A 23,518-nucleotide genomic window follows, 5' to 3' on the forward strand; every position below is an offset into this window, starting at 1 on the left:
CAGTGCTAAAAGTCTAAACCTCAAAATGCACTCACTCAAGGCACTCCTTAAAATGGACAATGTTGACATCTGTGCAGTGACGGAGACCTGGTTCAAGGTTCCAGACAGCAACCCTGCATTACCAGGCTATAACTCATACCACACCTTCCGACCACCTAACCTGGACCAAAACACTAAAGGAGGAGGCGTGTCCATATTCATTAAGTATATCCACATCTCCAGGCTAGTTGCTCAACATAATTCATCTGAAATTATCCAGGTGCAACTAACACTGGGCAAGACTGCACTCCAGCTTGTAGCTTGTTACAGATCCCCTGCCATGCCCCAGGATGCCCACTCCACATTTCTTGATATACTGGGTAATATTAAGGTACAACCCAATACCCTAATAATGGGCAATTTCAACTACCCCACCATCAACTGGGAAAACTACTCATGTACTAACTAATTTGCTCAACGCTTTCTGGAATTCATAAATTCCAATGCCCTGGATCAGCTTGTCCATATCCCCACCAGGGGCATCAATATCCTGGACCTAGTCATTACCAATATGAGCAACCGATGTTCCATGTCAGAGGTCAACTCCTCGCTGGTCAGATCCGATCACAAGCTAATCACCCTAGACATCAATATCCCGCCGCCACCCCCATTAAGAAAACCACTGTAAAAAAACTTCTACAAAGTCAACTTCATGCTTCTTAAGACAGAAGTGGCAAGCTTCACGACACTCATACAGATGGAAAATAGAGGTACAACTGCTGAATCCTATACAAATGCACCATATAAGCACATACACAAGTGCATGGATAGTGCCATCCCCAACAGAATCAAGATGCTATCCTCCAAAAAAAGGAAATCAATCTGGTGGTCCCCTGCCATAAACAAACTCTGCAACAGAAGGAAGAAGCTGTTGCAAAAAAGAGTAAAATCCCGATTGCAGGAACTCCCTGGTCAGCCTCAGTAAGAAGCTGAGATCCCTCATAAAATCCTCCAAAGCTAGTTACGAAAATAAAATTGTCATTGATTCTAAAGATGACCACAAAGCATTCTATAGCTATGTCAAGAATCACAATGGCGATACTCAGATCTGCTCTGAGCTACAGCACAATGGCACTAGATATACAGAACCAACTGATATTGCCAACATCCTGGTAGATAGGTTCAGTGAAAACTTCACCCCCCCCCCCCATTCCCCAAAGAGACTGTCACTATACCAGAAGAATGCAAAGCCCCTGTAATCATGGCTGCACAAGTAAAGAACACACACTCCAAAGCCAAGAACACAGCATCCATGGGACCTGACAACAACCCAGGCTGCATTCTGCACAAACTACAGAATGAACTGGCACCCCATCTAAGTACCATGTTCAATCATAGCCTCACTTCAGGCTTTGTGCCTACTGAAAGGTGCACAGCAGCGGTTATCCCACTACACAAAGGGGGCACCACTGAAAACCCTGGGAACTACCATCCCATTAGCCTGACGAGCCTGGTCTGCAACACCATAGAACGTCTTGGAACTTATAAACAAGGACATAGGTAACCTCCAAACTCTGGCCCTCACTCAGTTTGGGTTTGTAAAAGGTAGTCATGTCTCCTAAACCTGATTGACTTCTTTGAAGCAGTCACCAGAGCCATGGACGAGGGTAAGGTGGTGCACACAGCCTATCTTGACCCCACCAAGACTTTCAACATCATCCCCCACTCTGGAATTAAAGATAAACTCACTAGACTGGGCATAAATCCCTATGTCACAAGATGGGTGGCCAACTGGCTCACTAAACAGAACCAACACAGTAAAAGTAGCTGACTCCACATCCAGCTTCAGACCAGTGACAAGTGGAGTACCACAGGGCTCAGTCCTGGGTCCTCTCTTGTTTGGCATCTACTTCTCAGAAGTCCAGGCTAATATAGCAGGTCTTTGGCTAATGAAGTTCGCAGATGACTACAAACTAGGTGCCATAATAGAATCACCTAATGAAGTGGACATTCTGCAAAGGGGCCTCACTGAGACTGATGTTTGGTGTCAAAGTCATGACCTCAAGCTCAATGCCAAGAAGTGTATTGTCAGCCCCTTTGGGAAAAACACTGTACCCATGAACTACCACATAGGCTGTAGCCTACTAAACACTGAAAGTGTGATAAGAGACCTTGGGACTTAGGTGGACAGTAGTCATCCTTTGATAATCACATTGCCATAGTAGTCAGGAAATCCTTCTACATGGCACACCTCATCACAAAGGGGTTCACCTCCAGAAAAAAAAGAGGTCATTGTTCCTCTCTACTCATCCATCACCACACCCATTATAGAGTACAACGCCCCATTTGGCATGTATCTCGCAAGACATCTGCAACAACTAGAAAGGCCTAAGTAATACCTCACTAAGAGGATTACCAGCCTCAAACAATGCCATACCCAGACCGTCTCAAAAAACTCCAGCTCTACTCTTTCGCTTATCACCTACTCAGAGGTGACCTCTGCCTAGCATACAAAGCTATGTCAAATCCAGATCTGTTGGACATGCTACCCTTAAAGAAACTCCAATCCCTCCTAGCCACACACTCCAGGGACCTAAACCTTGCCACCACAATAAACAGAACATGCTGGAGGGATAGAGTCCTGTCCCAGAGACTTTCCATGCTCTGGAACAGACTACCCATTCATGTCAAGCAAAGCTCATCATTATCCCTCTTTAAGAAAAATTTCGACAATTGGATGGGAAATAGGAAATTCACCCCGGGAATCACTTCTGTGGCTCTGCTAGACAGGGGCAAAGGAAAATAACTTTCTTAGGTGGCGAAAGCCAGGGAACTTTTGTGGCTAGGCTTATATAGGCCCCAGGGCCGATAGCCTAATACCTACCTATGAACCTACGAACCTATAAAAAAATTATTTTCTCTATGGCAGAAACGAAACACACATTGAACTTTTGTTTACACAGCCAATCAAGCAACATTTCCATCTGGATACACACAGTTTAGTATTAGCACATAATGAAGCCTAATCAATTAAAACATTTGGAGGCTTGCTACTCCCTTTATTTCATAGAGCAACAAAGGCTGCATTTACAAATTGAATCCTCATTTTATTTAACTAAATCTATCACATTAATATACCAGTTTAATTTTACTTTGAAATACTATCAGCTGTACAAGAATTCTTGCACATAAATGACTGAACTTAAATAGTTCAAAAAGTTCAATAACTATCAGCTCTTTTCAATCCAATCTACATTGAATGCTCAGGTCATGCCCTATCTTAAGCTATCTTCTTCAAGCCCATTTGCTTTTCTCATAGTCAAGCTCTACCCTCAGCTGAATCCCCCTATATATACCCACTGGCAATCAGTGGGTGCTCCCTCAGTAAAGTATTATCTCCTGAACAGATGCAGTACATTCGTTACAGACCATGCCCCTCTAGAATGACTACACAAGTAACTGGTCATGAACCTTAGCTTTGACACTGTGGTCTTTCTTCACAAACCTTCAAGTTCACTTTCAAAAATCAGTCAGGTTCAACTCACTACAATACAGATGGCCTCTCCTGGACCAAAGGCCCATGCTGCAGTCCTAGAACCAATGTTTTTATATGTGTGCGTGCGTGTGTGTGTGTGGTGTGTGTGTGCTAGAATCCTAGAACCAATGTTTTTATGTGATAAATGGGTAAATCAAATTTCAAAACAAGCTTGCTTGACATGCTGTGTGTTCACTTTAAGAAATTCAAGTATATCTCTGTATTGTATTAACAGGTTTTGCTGTACAGAAAATGCCAACTTTCTGGAAGAAATTCAAGTATATATCTCTACTGAGGAGTTTTTTTTTTTAAGAAAAGTGATACTGGGAAATGAGCCATGGAAGAGAAGAGACAACCTGTAGGGTGTCACACACCTATCTTCGGACACTCTTGAACAATCCAGCCAAGTATGTGCTCCCTGATTTTATTTTGGGACTAAACCTAAACTGGTATGAGAGAATGCAGAGTGTCTGTGCTGTTTCTGTTTGTTCCACAAGGAAAGTTTATTTATTTAATATTTGTTAACTGAGCTGGTGAACTGGTCCAAGGACCCTTTTCAATCTTCACCCAGGCCAGAAAGGCATGGCAAGACAATACAACTAAACATATACCTGAATGTAAAAGCATTTACACAGCAATTTACATAGACATTGGCAGTAACATACTTCAAGATACAGCACAGTACTGAATTTTGAATTAGGAACAGCACATTTTGAATTTTCAGGTAGGTGTAGTTCATTACTGACAGAGCAGTTTAATTCCAACTAAGCATTCGCATGAACAAATGAATACTTAATAAAAAATCCCTTATGGACAAAGAATGTCTGTTGCATTGTTTTGATACCACAATGTGCATATCTCTCTCTCTCTCTCTCTCTCTACACACACACACATATATATATATATATATATATATATATATATATATAAATAGGTGGCTGACAACTTGTCAAACTTGGAGAAACTCTGGCACATCTGATCGAAAATCAACTTATTGAGCATGATTTTGAGCAAGGTTGATGCAAGAGTAAACAATGGGGAGTTTGCCTTTTCCCCACTGTAGTACGATCTCAAGAGTTGCTAAATATAGTTAGCAAGGAGTGTGAGGGGGTGCAAGGAGGCTTGCCCCCCCCCCGCAAAAAACAATGTTCTGTCCTTTTTTTTTTTTTTTTTTTACTTTCGATGGGCTGTTGATTGACAAGTTATATTCAATCAGTTGTCTTTCAACAGGGGTATTTTTGATACTCTGTATTGTGGTAATGTTAGGGAAAGGGCATTTACTAATGTGTAGGATTGGATTTAGGGGCAGGGGTACAGAAATGTTTAGTGTTAGCACATATAACTAACATGGTATTGGAAGGTGAAGCCCCCAAATACCCACTGTTAGTCATGGGTGTTAACACTCACCCTAACCCTACCCCTGCCCATAACCCCAGTTGTACACATTAGAGACTTAACACCTTTCTCCAACAGTAAAACTAAAGAAGATAAACCCACCATGGTTCAATGAACCTGGGTAAATATAGACCCATAAGCCTGACAGTCTCAGCACTAAAGTTATGGAAAAGATCATTAAGGAATTAATAAACAAGGGTATAGGAAGCCTGCACATTCTCAGCTCACCTCAGTTCAGACTCCTTAAGGGCAGATCCTACCTACTTAATCTGATCAACTTCTTTGAAAACATTGCTGAAGCAATAGATGGGGGCAAAACAGTGCACACTGCATATCTAGATCTTATAAAGGCATTCATCACCATCCCACACTCAGGTATCTTAGACAAACTCTCCTAGATAAATGTCAATAGATAGTGCAGTGACTCCTTTTTTAGTGCGCAACTTATATTTAAAGGTATTTTGTCCAGAACCAGGGATATAATCATTTCAGTATACCTGGTACTCATTTGGCCAGTCATTAATTATAATGCATCTTTTGGTATGTACATGTCCAAACATTTGTCACAACTGGAATGACCCCAACACTGTCTCACTAAAAAATCAGGGGTCTGGCTTTCCTTTCTAAGATGGCTGTGCACTATTTAACAGCTTAATTTCAACTCTCCCAGTGTAAACAAAAAATAAACTGAATGATAAGGGACAGTAATTCTGAGTGTTTTAACAAAAATGAGTTACTGGCTATAAAGTACACTGCCTGGTTGCTAGTAAAGAAGAAACTTAGAGAGGTGAAGAGGAAACATTGACTGGAAAGAATCCTGCAGCTGTTCAGTAAACAGCAGTTCAAGTTCCAGCTTTGCTACAAGAAATGGCTTCCACTAATTTAGAGGAAAAATAAGTCAAATGTGTTCAGAGCTGATTAAAATCAATGAAACACTGAATAAGTATATCAACTCAAATAACAAAAGACTGCAAAAATGGGAAAAGCTTTAAACAGTTATTCAGATGAAGTGATAAAACTGCAAAAAGCAGAGGTCAAAATGAAGAAAGGGCTGTCTGAGTTTGAGGCTGCTCAAGAAGTGCTGTTTCAAAAATTGGCAGAGAACCAGGCATGCAAAGAAAATCTGAGATTTTCTGCTGTGCCAAAGAAGCTGGAAGGAACAGCCCGTATTAATTTTATGAACAAATATGTAAATGGACTGGCATTCTAGAGCAGGATGTGTTAATTGAAAGGTCATATTGTGTGTATGCTCCAAATCTGGTCTTATGAAACAGTCAAGATCTGTATTAGTAAAGATGCAGTCATACCAGAAGAAAGAGTTGTCCCTGACAAAACTGTTTTAGAAGGGCAAAGTATTAAAAATCAGAGACACTACAGTGTTTGTGGAAAATGATTGCTCACTGTAAACTAGGCAGAAGAGAAGCAAACTTATCCAAGCAATCAGGGAATGTCAAGAGGCAAGTGTGAGATTCAAGCTCTGTATCCAGCTGTATTCAGAATATTTCTTCATGGAGGAACAAAGTCATTTTTGAGGCAGAACAGGCTAGGGGAAAATACAAAAGTTTTTCCAACAAGGGGTGAGCCATCAAGCAGAAGGGGACTTTGCTTCTCATTCTTCTGATGGTAAGGCTCATATACAGACTTTGCCAGTGAAACAATTTCCAACGTTCCAAAGAAAAATGCTTAGGAGTTGGCTAGAAGAATCCGAATATATTGGACTTGAACTGGAATCTGGAGTTGTAAGATGGAGATAAACAGGAAGAAGACCAACAATACTGAAATTAATGAATAAATGTGAGACTACAAAGCATCAATCACATTTGTGAAATATGACTACAAGAAAAAGTGGATGGGAAAGATTGGATTTTTGTTGACTTTGTTAAACTTGTTGGGGCACTGACAGGCATACATTCCACTTCATGTCATTAATGTTTGAAAGGACACTGGGGGTGGGGAAATAAAAAAAGAGAAAAAGTAACTGCAAGTAAAAAAAATGTTCTTAACAGTATTTGTATAAAACACTTCATGATATAAATTATATGTCACATAGTAAAACATTTTAGTGACTGTATGTGATAAAGACTGGTTCCTATTATATGATCAAAGACACATTCTTTTGACTGCATCTTGATTGAACTTGAAAGCACGAAATGGCAAAATACCGAAATGGCCTAGAAGTGATTTCTTTCCCTGGGAAAGAAATTGCTTGGCCGCCTCTGTTACTTTGCCATTTTCATCACTGCAGTGCAATCTAGGAATTGGTATATTTAAGCAGGGGTGTGGGGGCGAAGCCCCCCACTTTATGTAATGTTTTACATTTTTTTTTTGCTTGTTTTTCTTTTGTGGAACAGCAATTTTTTTTCCTTTGGAAAAAAAATTGCTGTTCTAAGTGTTCAGGATTATAAGCTTTTACTTACATGGGGTTGATAAATCAGCGTTTGCTTTTTTAAGCATTTGCTGATTTAATATAGACCAGATAAAGACACTAAAGTAAAAGGCACCTTTTTGTTTTTAAGAAATGTGGGTATTACAATATAAAAAGGGAAGAAAGGCTGACAAAAGCATATTTCAGTCAATAGGTTGCAATCTTTGGCTATTGGAATGGGAAATGAGGTATAAAAGTGAACTGATTATAATATATGTAGAACTGAAATGTTTTCTTTTAGTTTTGCATAGATGAATGTCCAGATTAATGCTCTTTACTTAATCTAATGACAAGTTTTTTTGCATAAGAAATTTTTTTCAAAACATGGGAGACCAAAATGTAATGAATAGTTTTCTTAAAACAAATAAATGGTCAGTGCAAGCTGAGAAAACTACAGTTGAGAGTAGTTTTACATTGAGTTTTTGTTTCCATGGAAACACATTGACTAATAATGAAAGCAATAAATTGAAAGGTCTAGACATTATTTGCTGAGAGAAATGTAAAATTAAAAGGTACAAAGGCAAGCAGCTCAGGAAAAACTAAAGTTTAAAATTAATGGAAGTGAATAAGAGATAGCAGCTTTTCTGATAACTAAATATTTTAATGCATTTACTAGAACAATGTATAATTTACTTTTATTTAAAGACAGCCAGTGCATTTTTGTTAAGATGAAAAGTTAATGTTTTCTGAAAGCATACAAACTGTTTTTCACATCTGGGAGAGAAAGAAAGATACGAAAAGAACAGATGGCAATTAGTGTAAGTAAAAGCACAGGGTATAACATATGGCTTAACATGGATAACCTTAATTTTAGGTTAATTAATGCTTCTGGGTGAAGCTATTGATTTAGGACAAATGTTCCTAAATTTCATTATTTGAAGATATGCATGTGTGTTTGTTTTGAAGTCATAGTTATGGGGATGTTGTGCAAGTTGTTTTTTTGGGTTGAGGGTTTCCATTAATACAAAAAGTCTTGTAAAATGTGACATATGGTTAAATGAAGATGACAACAAACATCTGTATAAAGGATCAAGCTGCTAAACATTAGTGGGTGCATGTAACACAAAACATTTAATTTAAAAAGCTGTCATACGCAGTAGGTAGGAATAATAACTTCTTATCATAATGGCTACACTAAACATATTATTTTGTAACATGAATGGCCTCACAGGTATAGACAAAAAGGTAAGATTTACTGAATTATAGTAAGAAATGCAGAGTACAAATAGCAATGCAACAGGAGACACATTTGGAAAGAAGTGAGCTTGTGAATTTGATAAAGAAAGGATTTCAGGATGGATATTCAACAGAGGCCAAATGTAAGGGGGAGTGCTTATACTAATTGTAAGAGAATCTTTAATAGTGATAAAAAAGGGGAACAAAGGCAGTAATTGTAGATTTGTGGTATTAAGAGTCTTCTGGCAAGGGAGGAAGATTACACTGGCATGTATTTATATTCCACCTAAAACTGCTATTATGGAGTTTAAGAAATTTTGGGGAGAAATAATTAGATTTCAGCAGGGACTATTACTTATAGGTGAGGACTGGAACTTGATATATCTTGGGGATCTAGAAGGAAGGAAGGTAGATTTCTGAAGAAATTTAAGAAAATATTTGGTATGAAAGATGTGAATTCAGTAGTAGAAACTCAGAGAGAATTTATATATTATTCCTCAAGGTACATTAACTGGGTTAGACTAGACAGAAATTATGTTTCACAGGAACATGTGCATTTAATTTAAAGCTTCAACACAATCCAATAATAATTTCAGATCATGCACCCACAACAACTAAAATAAAAATGCATGGTAATGAAGTAAAAATGAGACACTGGCATTTCCCCACCTATCTGTTAAAAAGAGAGGAATTTAAGGAATGGATAGTGGAAATTATTTTTGACTTATTAGGGAAGACAGAAATGTCTTCAGACATTATAGCTAGTGAGTGGGATAAAATGAAACTATAGTTTAAAAATGGGATAGAAATAAAAAAAGAGATATGATTAAGATGTAACAAGAATTATAGAGAGGGGCTGACAAAGGTTAAAGTTATGCAGAATAAGAGGAATCTCACAGAACAAACAGAGGTGCAACTACAGAGTGCTAATTGGAAAATAATGGAGTATTTGAGATAATATGTATGAGTTAAGAAAGACTGCGGTTAAGCAACTGTTTTTTGATAATAATGACAGAGCACAAAATCTCTTAGCACAATGACATAGGCAACAGAAAGTAGAAAAGGCTGTTGTCAAACGTAGGTAGCCTATAACAAGAAAAATAACACGAGATCCTGTAGAGGTATTAGAGATATTTCAGAAATTTTATGAACATTTGTATAAAGCAAAGGAATGCGCAAATTAAGAAAAAGCAGAAATGGAGATATTTATGGAAGACTTAAGTATTCTGAGGTTAGAGGTAGAAGAGGGTCTACAAATAACAGTTAAGCTAGGAAGCAATAAGATAAAACTGGGGATGTATAATCAATCTGCAGGAAAGTCTGTAGGAATAAATGGTATTCCTCTGGATGCTTGAAAGCTGAGATGGAAGAAAGTGATAAAGATCTGGCAGGTTTTTAACAGTATTTTTAAAGCAGGGGAAGCACTGATACCCTGAAAGAAAGCAGTGGTGGCTGTAATATCTAAAGACGGTAAAGACCTATGGCAAATATGTTACTATAATTGTTAAATATGGATCAATGTGGTTTTGTGGAGGGGAGGCAAAGATTTGATAACATTAATAGAACAGTAGTGATCCAGAGGGAAGCAGAATATCATAAAGTAACACTGTTGTTGGTGGGTATTGATGCAGAGAAAGCATTCGACAAAATAAGCTAGGATTTTATGAGGAGGGCAATGGAAACATTTGCATTCCTTGATACAATAATAAGGTTAATTAGAAGGATATAAGAGGAACTGGAGGCAAAAATTAAAGTGGAAGGGATCTTGTCTGATAAGTTGTGTCTGAAAAGAGGAACCAGACAAGGGAGTCCTCTTTCCCCTTTGTTATTTGCTTTATATTTAAAGCAATTGGCAAAGAAAATGAGGGACTCAGAAATTCAAAGATATAATTGGTATGGTAATCAAGAAAAGTTGGCTTTATTTGTAGACAATATTATTTTGTACCTGAGAAAACCAGAAAAGGACATCTCAGTAGTGTGGAATATTCTGAGACGGTTTCAAGTTTTTTGGGGATATAACATTAATGTAGACAAACCAAATGATGCAGCTGTATACTATTTACCCACACATTAATTGGTTCAGCAATAACCATTTAAACACACAGCACAGTGGAACTAGAAGTCAATAAAGGATGCTCCCCTGTATCAAGTATCACAGCCCACACCAGTAATTGGAAAACAACAATTTTAATACGGATTAAGCACTTTCGTTTCACAAACGGAAACTTCATCAGAATAAAGATAATTCACCACAAATCACTTTATATAGTCTGTACAACACATTCATTGGTTAAAACAATCTCAAAAGACAAAACGTCATTGGTTAATAGGAATGCACACCATATTTAAAACTGACACATAAAAATAATCACTTTTTACATAAAAACATGAATAAAAACTATTAAATGTTGTAACGTATATAACATCTATATGTATATAATAAAATGTTTATTAATATACCAAAGCTCTCATATTTAATGCGGGTAATATGGAGACATGGTCATTCAACACGGGACTAGCACATGCATTAAAATTCAATTGCCATACTAGTTCCTGGTATTCAAGTTTTGTTTCCCAACCCCCCCCCCCCACCGTCAAAAGGTTTAATCTCTTCAATCACCCAGAACTTATAATTTGCTTCATAGCATACATCGGTGTGTCTGAATAAGGCATTAGTTTCCTTTTTTCTACTAATATCATAAAGATGTTTATATATTCTTTGCTTTAAACATTATTCAGTTTTACCAATGTAATATGCATAACATGAGGTACAATAAGCCATGTATATCACACCCTTTAAGTAACAATTATAATAACCATCTGTAGGAACAAATCTGTTTAAGCTAGGTAAATATAACTCTGTAGCATTAACCACCATGAAACACTGGGACCAACTTCCACACCTGAAGGTTCCCTTCTTGCACCTTATCCCACTAAAATTTTGGTGGGCTACATTCTCAAACAAAGTTTTAAGATTGCCACCTCTCCTAAAACTGAATTTAAGAGATGACTAAACACCTTAAGACTGTTAGGCATAATAGCTTTTCAATATTTATAAATACTTTTTCTTATTTGAGTGGTGTTCTGACTGATCCTGGTAACAAAATAAGTGTTTGTGTCCCTCCCAGTACTAAGAGAACCCACATGCATGTTAATACCAGCCCCCAATGGCACTATATTGATGTTAAACTCCTGAGCATTAATCAATCGAATATATTTAATACCCCATCCCCTCAGAATCTTCTGTTTAATAGGCTCAATTAATGATCTAGGATATTCTCTAAATATAAACAAGTCCTCTATAAAATCTAACTCTTCAGTCAAATCTTCTCTGCCTGAAGTCATATGGGCATCTAAGGACCATCTGTCCTTTAACAATATTTTTCTACTGAAAATGGGGATGATTGCCCTGGTAGTACAAATATGAATTAGAAAAATGTTCTTTCCTGAAATTCTAGACACAAATTTCTGATTTACTTCATCTTTTACAATCTGTACATCCAAATATTGAATGTTAGAGCTGCCAACATGATGAGTAAATAATAGGAAGTCAGTAGTCATCCCTATGTATTCCATAAAGTTTTCCACATATTCAACTGGACCCTACCACACTATTAATATATCATCCAGGAAATGATAATAAGCTTTAATATATTTATAATAATCAGAATTGAATACATAATGTTTTTCCCAGTACAATAATATAATATTGGCATATACTGGGGTACACAATGCACCCATAGCCACCCCATCCAGTTGCTTATAATATTCACCCTGGAAGTACATAAAATTATTCTTTAAAATAAGTTCCATGTTTTCTATAATTAGTCTAAAGTCATCCTTAGACAAAAAAATCAAACCCAAGCAGCACTTCCTCAAACCAAGATAAACCTACACGGTGGGGAATAACTGAAAAAAGATCCTTTGCATCTATTGTGACAAAAATCTAATTATTATCAAAAGTCAATGTCCCCATCTTAGGTTCATAGGTTCATAGGTAAGTACTAGGCTATCTGCCCAAGGGCATTTATAAGCCTAGCCAGAGTGTGTTGGCTTTCACCACCCCCTTAGATTAGTTCCTTGTGCCTTTGACCAGCAGAGCCATTAGTTCCCTGTGCTTCTGTCCAGCAGAGCCACTGCAGTGATCCCTAGGGTAAATTTTGTGTTTCCCATCCACCCATCAAGGTTTCTCTTGAAGAGTGCTAGTGAGGGACTCTGCTGATGTATATTGGATTCCTGTTCCAAAGCATTGGGAGTCTCTGGGTCAGGAATCTATCCCTCTAGCACGTCCTATTTATTGTTGTGGTAAGGTTTATATCCCTAGAGCGTGTGGCTCTCGGGGATTTGTTTTTTTTTAGGTGGAGCATATCCATCAATTCTGGGTTGGACATGGCCTTGTATGTCAAGAAGAGATCACCTCTAAGTAAGCGGTATGCAAACAAGTACAGCTGGAGTTTCTTTAGTCAGGCTGCATAGGTCATCTATTTGAGGCCAGTAATCCTCTTGGTGAGGTACTTTTGTGGTCTTTCCAGCTGTTGCAGGTGTCTTGTAAGGTACATCCCAAATGGGGCACTGTATTCTATAATGGGTCTAATAAGTAATGAGTAGAGTGGCACAATAACCTCCTTTGTTCTGGATGAGAACCCTTTTGAGATTAGGTGGGCCATGTAGAAGGATTTTCTAACCACCTTGGCAATATGGTTATCAAAGGAGAGATTGCTATCTACTTGGGTCCCCAGATCCCTTATTACTTTTTCTGTATTTAGGGGACTACCACCTATGTGGTACTTCACGAGTACTTTGTTTTTTCCAAAGGGGATGACTATGCACATTTTGGCATTCAGCTTGAGGCCATAATTTTGGCACCAGATATCCGTCTCAGTGAGACCCTTCTGGAGGGTGTCTGTATCAGCCGGAGAATCAGTTATGGCCCATAGTTTGCAGTCGTCTGCGAACTTGGTCAGCCAAAGTCCTCCTGTGCTTGCCTGTACCTCTGAGAAGTATATACCGAACAGGAGGGGTCCTAGGACTGAGCCCTGGGGAACTCCACTTGTAACCGGTTTAGAGTTGGACCTAGAGTCTGCAACTCTCACCGTGTGGGTTCTGTCCGTGAGCCAATTTGCAACCCATCTCGTGATGTAGGGGTTAATGTTCAGGTTGGTGAGTTTGTCTATAATACCAGAATGGGGAATGGAGTTGAAAGCCTTTGCGAGGTCTAGGTAGGCTGTGTGGTCCTCCTTACCCTCATCTAATGCCTTGGTAACTGTCTCAAAGAAGTCCACCAGGTTTAGGAGGCATGATCTGCCCTTAGCAAAGCCAAACTGGGTGGGATCCAAAGTTTGGAGGTTCCCAATGTCTCTGTTAATGAGTTCCATGATGATGAGCTCCATAGCCTTGCAGACCAGGCTAGTCAGGCTTATAGGGAGATAGTTTCTGGGGTCCGTTGTGGCGCCACCTTTGTGGAGTGGGATAACTATTGCTGGGTACGTTGCCTGTAGAGAGGCTGAGTTTGAACAGTGTGTTTAGATGAGGGGTTAGTTCATTTTGGAGCTCTTGTGTAAGACATAGCCTGGGACACCATCTGGTCCCATTGAGGCTGTTTTTGGCTTTGGATAGGGCTGTTTTAAACTGTGTGTCGGTGATTGCCAGGGCCTTACATTCTTCTGGTATGGCTATGGGCCCTTTAGGGGGTGAGAGGGGTGTGAAGTTTGCACTGAACCTGTCTGCCAATATGTTGGCAATATCAGTCGGTTCAGTGTATTTTCTGCCATTCTGCACCAACTCAGAGCAGATCTGAGAGTTTCCACTTAGATTCTTGACATAGCTAAAAATGCTTTGTGGTTATCTTTAGAGTCCTTGGCAATTTTTCTTTCGAAACTAGCCTTGGATGTTTTAATGAGGGATCGTAGTTTCTTGTGGATACTGATCAGGGATGCCTTTCCTTCTAGGGATTTTGCTCTTATCTGTACTAGTTTCCTCCTTCTATTGTAGAGCCTGTTTATGGCAGGGGTCCACCAGACTGGTTTCCTTTTCATGGAGGAGTGAGTCTTGGTTTTACTTGGGATAGCACGATCCATGCATTCCTGCAGATGATCATAGAGTGCCTTTGTATAGGTTTTAGCAGCTTGGACAGCATTGTCCATTGGCGTGAGGGCTGTGAACCTTTCCACCTCGGTCTTAAGCAACGTGAAGTTTGCTTTTGAAAGTTTTTCACTGTGGTTTCCTTGATTGGGGTTGGGGCGGAATGTGAATATCTAGAGTTATTAGTCTACGGTCTGATCTAACCAGCGAGGGGTTGAAGTCAGGTGTGGAACACCAGTCGCCCATGTTGATGATGACCAGGTCCAATATGTTGTTCCCTCTGGTGGGGGTGTTGACCAGTTGATCCAGGGCGTTCAAGTCTTAGTGAAGAAATCCCAAGAATCTATTAAAATATGTTCATATAAACCATAAAATGGTTTTAATTTGGTGTTTATATAAATCACAAGAGTTTTGGTCTTAGAACCAGAGGATGCTACAGTTGGTCTTAAGGGTGGATCACTCACATCCTTGTGAACCTTTGGAATTCCAAAAAATCTGGGAATCATAGTTTTTTTACATTTAAATAATTATACAATTTTTCATCTATCACCCCTTGTAAAAGATTATCTTCCAAAATTAAATCTATTTTCCTATATGCAACCTCTACTTCATTGTGCGACACCTGAGAATATCTACCTTCAGTGTTCAATATTTGTAACATCTTCCCAGTGTAGCGCCATTGTTCTATTATAACTACCCCACCCACCCTTGTCAGGCTTCATAATTTTTAAATCACTCCTGTTACTAAAAACCCATAATGTATCCTTTTCATCTTGGGTCATATTGCCTTTGTACCATCTCTTGGTTTTAAAATATTTTTTTATCTCATTTTCTACCAAGATGTCAAAATTATTTAATATTGGGTGGAGGGGTGGGTTAGAGGTGCTGTTTTTATTTAATTTAGTATTAAGAGAAGACATAACCAATACATCCGTAAAAAGTTCCTCTAAATTTAACTTTCTTGTAAACATCTTAATGTCTAATAAGGTCTCTGATAATGTTCCTGAGCTGCTTCCTGTGCTCGAGGGTATATGGTGTTATCTTTCTACCTTCATTTTCCTGCTGTATGATTCCAAACAAGTCACTTAATCAATCAATGTTCCTGGGACCTAGTGAAAAAAATAAGGATAAGGAATGAATTAGACAAGGAAAAAAGTGCACCTTACACCCTCAACATTCACTCCATCATACATATGAGGCACAAAGCAAAGAAATTCATACCTATGCATTTTCTGAACAAGCAAACATATGAAACTCAACTAATTGCCTGTAATCCTCGGTGATTTACCAAAATGTTTTCAGAATTTTGATCAAAATCTGTCAGGGACATTTTCAAAGATAAAATAAACAAGAAAGATTAAGCAAAATGAATACAAAGCTCTGGAGTAAAGCAAGAGGCACATGCACACATGCATACACACAAACACATACTGTATCATCATTACTACTTACAAATATGGCAATGTCAGTACCTGGCTTTGAAAAGCTTTATTTGCTACTCACTATTTCAATTTGCTAAAAGAAAAAGACCATGCTTAATCATCACTCTGATTTGAGCTCCAGGAGGTATCTCATTGGCTCAAAGGCTTTCATTTGAACCAATAAAACAGACTTGGACAATTGTACTCAGAGCAGCTCAGTTGTGAAAAGTAGTAATTGGATTTGTGAGCTGTGGACAGTTTCAGTTTCTTTTTTTTTTCTTTTTGATGTTTTATGAACAGGGTCCCAGCCAGCACTGGGCCCTAGACAGTGTCTACTTCACTTTCTGTGGGATATGGACCTAAATATGACTTTAAAAGAATGTAGCAAAGTATTATTTCCCTTAAAATCATGTCAAAGTAGCACCCCTAAACCTGTCTTTGATGCATCAGTGCAAGCTGTGAGGAGTTTACTGAAATCTGGGAATGCTAAGACAGGTTATGTTTGCTTTGCCATTACCTACTTCAGCTGTTTGTAAGCATTTTACACCTCTGTTATCCATTTTGCTTTAATGGGCATGTCCACCTTTAATATATCTGTAAGGCAGCATGCTATATTTACAAAATTGGGTACACATGTCTGATAGTACACAATTAACCCCAAGAATGGAGTTACTTCTTAGTGCTTAGAACAGCCAATTTCTGCTTCTAATGTTTCCTTCTGTTGGCCTCACAATTCTTCTTCCTATTATACATTTTAAATATTTTAAATAGCTCAGCATTCATCTTCAGATTTTCTTTCCCAAATCAGCACCCTTCCCAATCACTGCTTCAGCAATACACAACATCATCCAACTACCCCTACACCCCCAACATTCACTCCACTATTCTACTTCAAGACAATTAGGACTAAAGATACTCTTCTTCTTCTCAAACAAATACAACTCGATAGTCCACCTGGCATACACAGTCTTGGAGCTTGGTTCATATTTCACTGTATGGACAACATCTTATCTCCAGTGCAGCACACTTTCAGTTTGTGTATAATACAAAACATTTTGTCTAATATTTGGAAAATTGCTATTCTAAACCATTTGCCAAGAAATGTCAGCAATTCCACTAAATTTCACCCCATCTCTAGATTTCCAACCTTAGATAAAATTCTTGAAAAATACTTTATGTACAACTCTCGCAATGCATTAACAAATACTGCCTTATTTTCCAAAAACAACACAAGTTCTGGGTTGGTCATAGTATGGTCAGAGCCCTCAGTTTGCATACCGACAACATTCTTCTATGAACAGACAAAGGTTTAGTTAATAGAGCCACTGTCATTGACCTCACTAGAGCTTTTGATCTTACCATTCTCATAAGTCATCTCACTGAAATGGGAATTAGTCAAGACGCTGTGCCATGGTTCCACAATTACCTGTCTAATCATCACCCTACAGTACAATTCATCTGCTCTACTTTACCTTCAAACCCCTTTCTAAAAGGACACCTCTAAAGGGTCTATTCAACCTCACCCTCCATTTTTTCCAATTACATTAACAAACTCCCACTTGATTTAACTCAACTCTCTCTCTTTTACTATAAACCGATTATATGATCTTATTCCACCCCAACCACTCTCTTTCTTCAGTTCAGCAAGAACCTCAAGCAGACCTCCATTCTGTTATTTAATGGATTAAAAATAACATGCTTTTACTTAACTATTCCAAAACCAAAACAATGCTTCTTTTGTACCAGACAAACCTGTATAAAATTTACACTCCATTCTAAATTATTTATTACCAGAAAAATTAAATAAAAAATGTTGTAGCCTTCAAATATCTTGTAATTTGGCTGGACCCTTCTGTTCATCTCCTTCTTGATAATACATTAAAAAGACCAACTTAGTTTTATCCTGGGCTAAAAAGTCTCCTTGTTCCTTTCCATGCAGACTAAGACAAACCTACATAAGGGCATCTTACCCTCTCAATTAGAATATAGACTCCCTCTAATCTTCTGAAACAAATGCATCCACCATTCAAATTATCTTAAACTCTACCTGCCAATTCATCACACTGTCCTCTAGAAATGAACACCACTGTAAAACTATAGAACAAGTTAAATGATTGTACAAATATAAGCTGACATTCAATTCACCTCCCAATTTTTCATTCTTTACAGTGATGAGACCTTCTTTGCTTTAACTTCTAAACTAATTCAGTGGGTGTCATTGTATAATCATAACAATTCAAGTCCCCTCCTCCAAATCTCTGAAACAAGACTTCAGAGCACAGACCTCTGCTTTGCTATTTTCCCCCCTATACTATGAGACTATCTCTTCTCCTAGCCTAATGATAGTTCTGCTCACAACTAAAAGATTATCTCAAGTCTCAAGGTAAATGCAAGTGCTTTCTCTTTGGACATACAACTTAATTATCACTAATCTCACCTTTCCCAAAATGGGTCTTTCTCTTTCATGGAACAAACCCATAACATACCAAGGATTGGCCTCCTGGCTTTATCAATTGATAAAGCCAGGAATTTAAATCCAGCTCTGGGTACTTATGTATTATTGCAACTAGATTCCAGACTCAGTACCTGATACTGTAATTGTACCAGGTGATATCAGTATATGTATGTGTCTTATGTATAATCCATTTCAAGACATGTTGTGTAAATGTTTTTAGGCGGGTCTACCATACATGATCGAAATTTCAGAAAGCCGAAACCCATATGGCCGAGACCATATGTTCGACATGTAAAAAAAATAAAACCTTACCTAGATGTTGCTAGCGGGGGGGGGGGGCAAGCCTCCCTGCACCCCCCATGGGGGGTTGCACCCCCACACCCCCTACAATTTAAATATACCAATTCCGAGATCGCACTACAGTGCAGAAGATGGGAATCTTCCCATTCCACACTATACGGAGATGCCGGTTCTGCATGATCAAAATTTCAAAAGTCGCTCATATGGTCTCGGCCATATGGGAATCGGCTTTCTGAAATTTTGATCATGTGTAGGGGATCCTTTTAGGCAAACTGATTTGATTTCAGGTTGATCACACGTCATATACTTTGGGTGTGGTTTGATGTTGTTAGGAGACATTTGTCACCTGGTTTCTTAAAGAATTGCACAGCAAGCCAAAAACGGCATGGAAAAAATGCCTCAAAGTAGACACTGTTTTTTAAAGACTGCCATTATAAACTTACAGGGTGCACTGACATGTTTGCAGTGACATAAATGTCATAATGGATATGAAATGGGCACCTTAAAACATTTGTCATTCGTATGGCATGGTGACTGGTGGCCTCAATACTTTGTCGCAGAAATGCAGCTTTTACATGTGATACAGTAAAAATACAATAGGAAAGACAGATTTCAAGCATAGTCGTGCACGCTTGAAAGGCATGCTGAGGCTGACACATTTCACCAGCAATTTTAAGAACTGCCGAGCCAGTTCTCTGCAAAGAAATGTACAACCCTGTGTAACTGATGTCTTGCACTTACAAAGTTGTTCGTTCAAAAATGTACCAGCAATGAACGAGTACAACTCATTCGGCTGTCATGACCCTCACGATTCCGTCTCTATCGGCCCGCCTACCCTCAAAAGAAACACAAAAACTCCTTATAGTCATCAGCCAGAAAGGTTGAAAGGTAGAAAGATGTGGTAAGGACTGCTATATTGCCCTCATTACAAACTCTGACTACATTTATCGGGCCGAATATGGCTTGAAAATCAGCATTTTCTCCTGGTCAGAATCTAGTTGTGATAATATGTAAGTACCCAAATCTGTTATGGGTTTGTTCTATAAGTTAATAATACAAGTGGATTTATAAGTTGAATCTGGGAGTGGTGCTGGATATATGTATGGAGCTTAATATATATACAAAAAAATGTATTTATTTAAATAGCAGTTGTTTGCCCCGGAAGGTTTAACTGGGCAGAAAAAAACTTTTGATCAAAGGCTTGGAGACACAAAGCTCCACAGAGGATGCAAATATAATATAAATCCAAAATGAATGATATTAAATGTACAGTTACAGTGAAAAAGAATCAACATATTAAATATGTATAATAAACACAAACATAAATTAATCATACTATAATTATAGTGATGGGCAGAAAAGATGAGTTGTTCAGGTGAAGAGAGATTAAAAATTAAAGCTAAATGTATTAATAGGCTGTATTACATGTAGGTGGGGAACATACCTCCCAACCATACCGAATTACTCGGTAAAAAACGAGTTTTGGGGTTAAATAATGGGGTGCCACGATTCACGAGTGGCACCCCTTCATTTCCGATTTATTTTTAAAGATTTATTTAAAAATTTGCGGAGTCGCTGACGTCATCACGTACGCAATGACATCAGCAACGTCAGCTCTGCCAACCAGTCGGAATTCAGCTCGAGCCCACACAGGGCGCAGGAACTTTTTGGATTTATTTTTTCTGCTGCTGTTGGCTTCTCTTTAGCGTGGAGACTAGAGCTGCTCTGCTTGGAATGGATTTAAAGAGTGGGAACTGTTTGGACGGCTTATGCCATGGAGAACTACTGCTTGGGCTTGGATGTATTTATTCTGCTGCTTAGTGGACGTGGAGATTTATTCTGTCATGATCATCATGAGCAGATTATGCTGGCTGGTACTGGAGGTAAGGTGTGTGTGTGTGTGTGTATTTGTTTGTGTGTGTGTGCAGAGTCTAGGGCAAAAGACTGTAAGGTTATTTATTGTCTTATGCGTGTGCGAGAGCTCAGAGAAACGTTTAAGATGAAAAGAGAAATGGCACGGCAGTCTGCAGACATGTATGTAATGTATTGCTCTTCTGTTAAGCTTCTAATTCTGCAGTTTCAGAAAGTGTACTGGGTATTTGTGTTTTTATGTTTAAGCTGACATGAGAAATGGAATAAATGGGCAGTTAGCAGCGAGAAATGGCAGAGTGCAGAAGTGTTTATTTTGGGTCAGTACAATGTATTATGAGAAAAAGACCTTCGGTTGCTTAACTTGCTTTATTGTTTTGTGCTTACTAAGTGATTTTTTTTTTTAAAGTCATGCAATTATAAAACGACTGTAAATGGGGCTAGCTGAAAGCTGGGTCACTGTTCTATTAAGATTCAGTTCTAATTGAGAAACTGCAGCCTGCAGAAGTGTATTGCTTTTTTCTGTTAAGCTTCTGATTTTTTGTGTGGTATTGCTTAATGCAGGAGTCAATTGCTTGTATTATTGCTTACTGCAATTAAGATAGCTCCTACTTGTGGTCTGTTCCTCTTAAAATTTGTAGTTTCTGGCAAATCAGTGAGAACTGAATTCATTAAATAATGATGGCCATTTAAGTTTCAGTCATCCTATCTTTCAGGAAGTGCATGGTAACACAAAACATTTTATTCTAGCAACCTTTCTAGGATCATACAAGCAATGTTTAAAGTGTTCCTGATTTGGGGCCTTTGCCCCCCCCCCCCCATACATTTTGGCTTTTTCCACATGTCTTGTGCTGCATAGTTTTCAGGGGGATCGAACTTTAGTGCTGCTTATGTGACGTCTGTTTGTGTTAGTAGCACAACAGGTACAATGCTTGCTTTTAATGCAGAAGGCTGTGGCTTCTACTCCCACATTATGTAGCTAGATTGCTGATACTGCACTGTGTACTTTTGGGGTGTGGATACTGTAGTACTAAGAATGTCTTTGGTGGAGAATGGAGATACCTAGTAACTATGAAACTGTTATCAGTTTGCCATCCATTCCCTACTGAAATATTAATAGCTTACCATTTTTTAATGCAATATAGGCAATTTATTCCTCAAGGGCAACAGGCACTTTATTTTTAAATGAAGCAATGAAATATAAAGCTGTTTGCTAGCAACAAGCTCTTTGTTACTTACAGATCTCTTTAAAATTATTTAGATGACTTTTCCTTTTGCAGATATTGTGCATATTTATGGATACTGGTGGATTGTAGAAGTTTGACTAAGGCTGTTATGATGGAAATGTTCTGAATTGGGGTACTGGGCAGTTTTGTCATTATTGGTTTGTGCATTTTGTTTCACTGCTTACTGGGACAATGTGCAAAACAAATTTAAAAAGCTCTAACAAGTGTGCTGTATTCAAGGAATATAGTTTATAAGAATACAAGGAATACAATTCAATACAATCAGGAAGGTGCATCAAAATCACATGTATGACAGCCCAAAGGTAATCTTTATCCACCACTGGCCAGATGCATTTTGTTTGGATGTGGTGTGGGTTTCAATGCTGTTTCAATGAATGTGACTTTCAAGGGCAGAGAAGCTTTAATGCCAAATCTATTTTCATAGTGAGACAGTATTGTTTTGTTTAGCATATGTTTGTCAGTGTTTGTGCATTACTGTGCTGCAAAATGTAAAAATAAAATCCAAATAATCATTGTAGAAGTAAAGCAGTATACACATATTAGTGTTTATGGTAAATGAGGTGAAATAGCCAGGTAATGGAACATTGGAATGGCTGCAGGGGAACTCTGGTGTGGTGCCATATTTTGGTTGTCTGTTCTTGTTGGTATCCCACAATTCCATTGGAGTGGGTGGGGTTACATAATTATGTATGCAAATTAGATGTTAATCAGCGTACAGATTTGTACCTATTTTTCATGGGCCTTGTCCAGATTTTTGATGTTTCCAGGTTGAGAGGTATGGTGGGGAAGTTTGGGAGGGAATAGTGTAGTACAGCAGAGAGAAAGCAGATTTAGTAGTGATTTCATGTTGTATTTACATGAAAAAGTGGTAGTAGAATAGATAGAATTCATTCTATTTGTGTTATTTTCAGATAGTGATAAAGATGAACTGAGAAGAAGCTGTCAAAGTGAGTGACAGGGTAAAGAAAATTTGTTTTAGTTTAAACAAGAGAGTTAATATTGAATAATGAGGGGCAAAATTAGTTTGTAAAAGTAGTCTAGTACAGAGATGTTGGTGTTGTGGGTAACTATATTTACAATATTTATAGGTAGTGTAGCAGAATCGTATGAGTCGAAAAATATTTATGACAATTTAGCTAGAAATTATATTTAAGCTGTTTGAGGTTAGAGCAAGGCCAACAATCTAATGGATATTTCTTAAGATAAATTCTGATGGTAAGAGGTTATTAGTTAATATCAGCAAGAGTGGAATTTGTTCCATATTTGAGTGATTTAAATTGAGTATAAGGCATCTCTAGCTGAGTTACTGGACTTGTGAACGTTAGGAAATATCTAACTTGTAGGAAAAAAGATAGACGTTGGTAGCACACAGCAGAATTGTTTATTAGGACAGAAAGTAAGCGCTTTCGCGGACAAACTCCGCTTCTTCAGACCAACAATAAATTAAATCAACATCACATTTAAAAAGTCTCTCTGTTCATACACCATCCAATGAGAGGCAAGGCCTTAATCATTCAAGAAAACATTAAAGTGCTAGTACAATATACAAACATAAATACATCTTTCGAAGACTGCAGTACCTACTCATACCCCAACCAATAAGAAGCAAGACCTTAGTCACTCAAAGGAACAGTA

The sequence above is a fragment of the Protopterus annectens genome, chromosome 8.part0, assembly GCF_019279795.1.
Source record: "Protopterus annectens isolate FY-2018-M chromosome 8.part0, PAN1.0, whole genome shotgun sequence".
Lineage (NCBI taxonomy): Eukaryota > Metazoa > Chordata > Ceratodontiformes > Protopteridae > Protopterus > Protopterus annectens.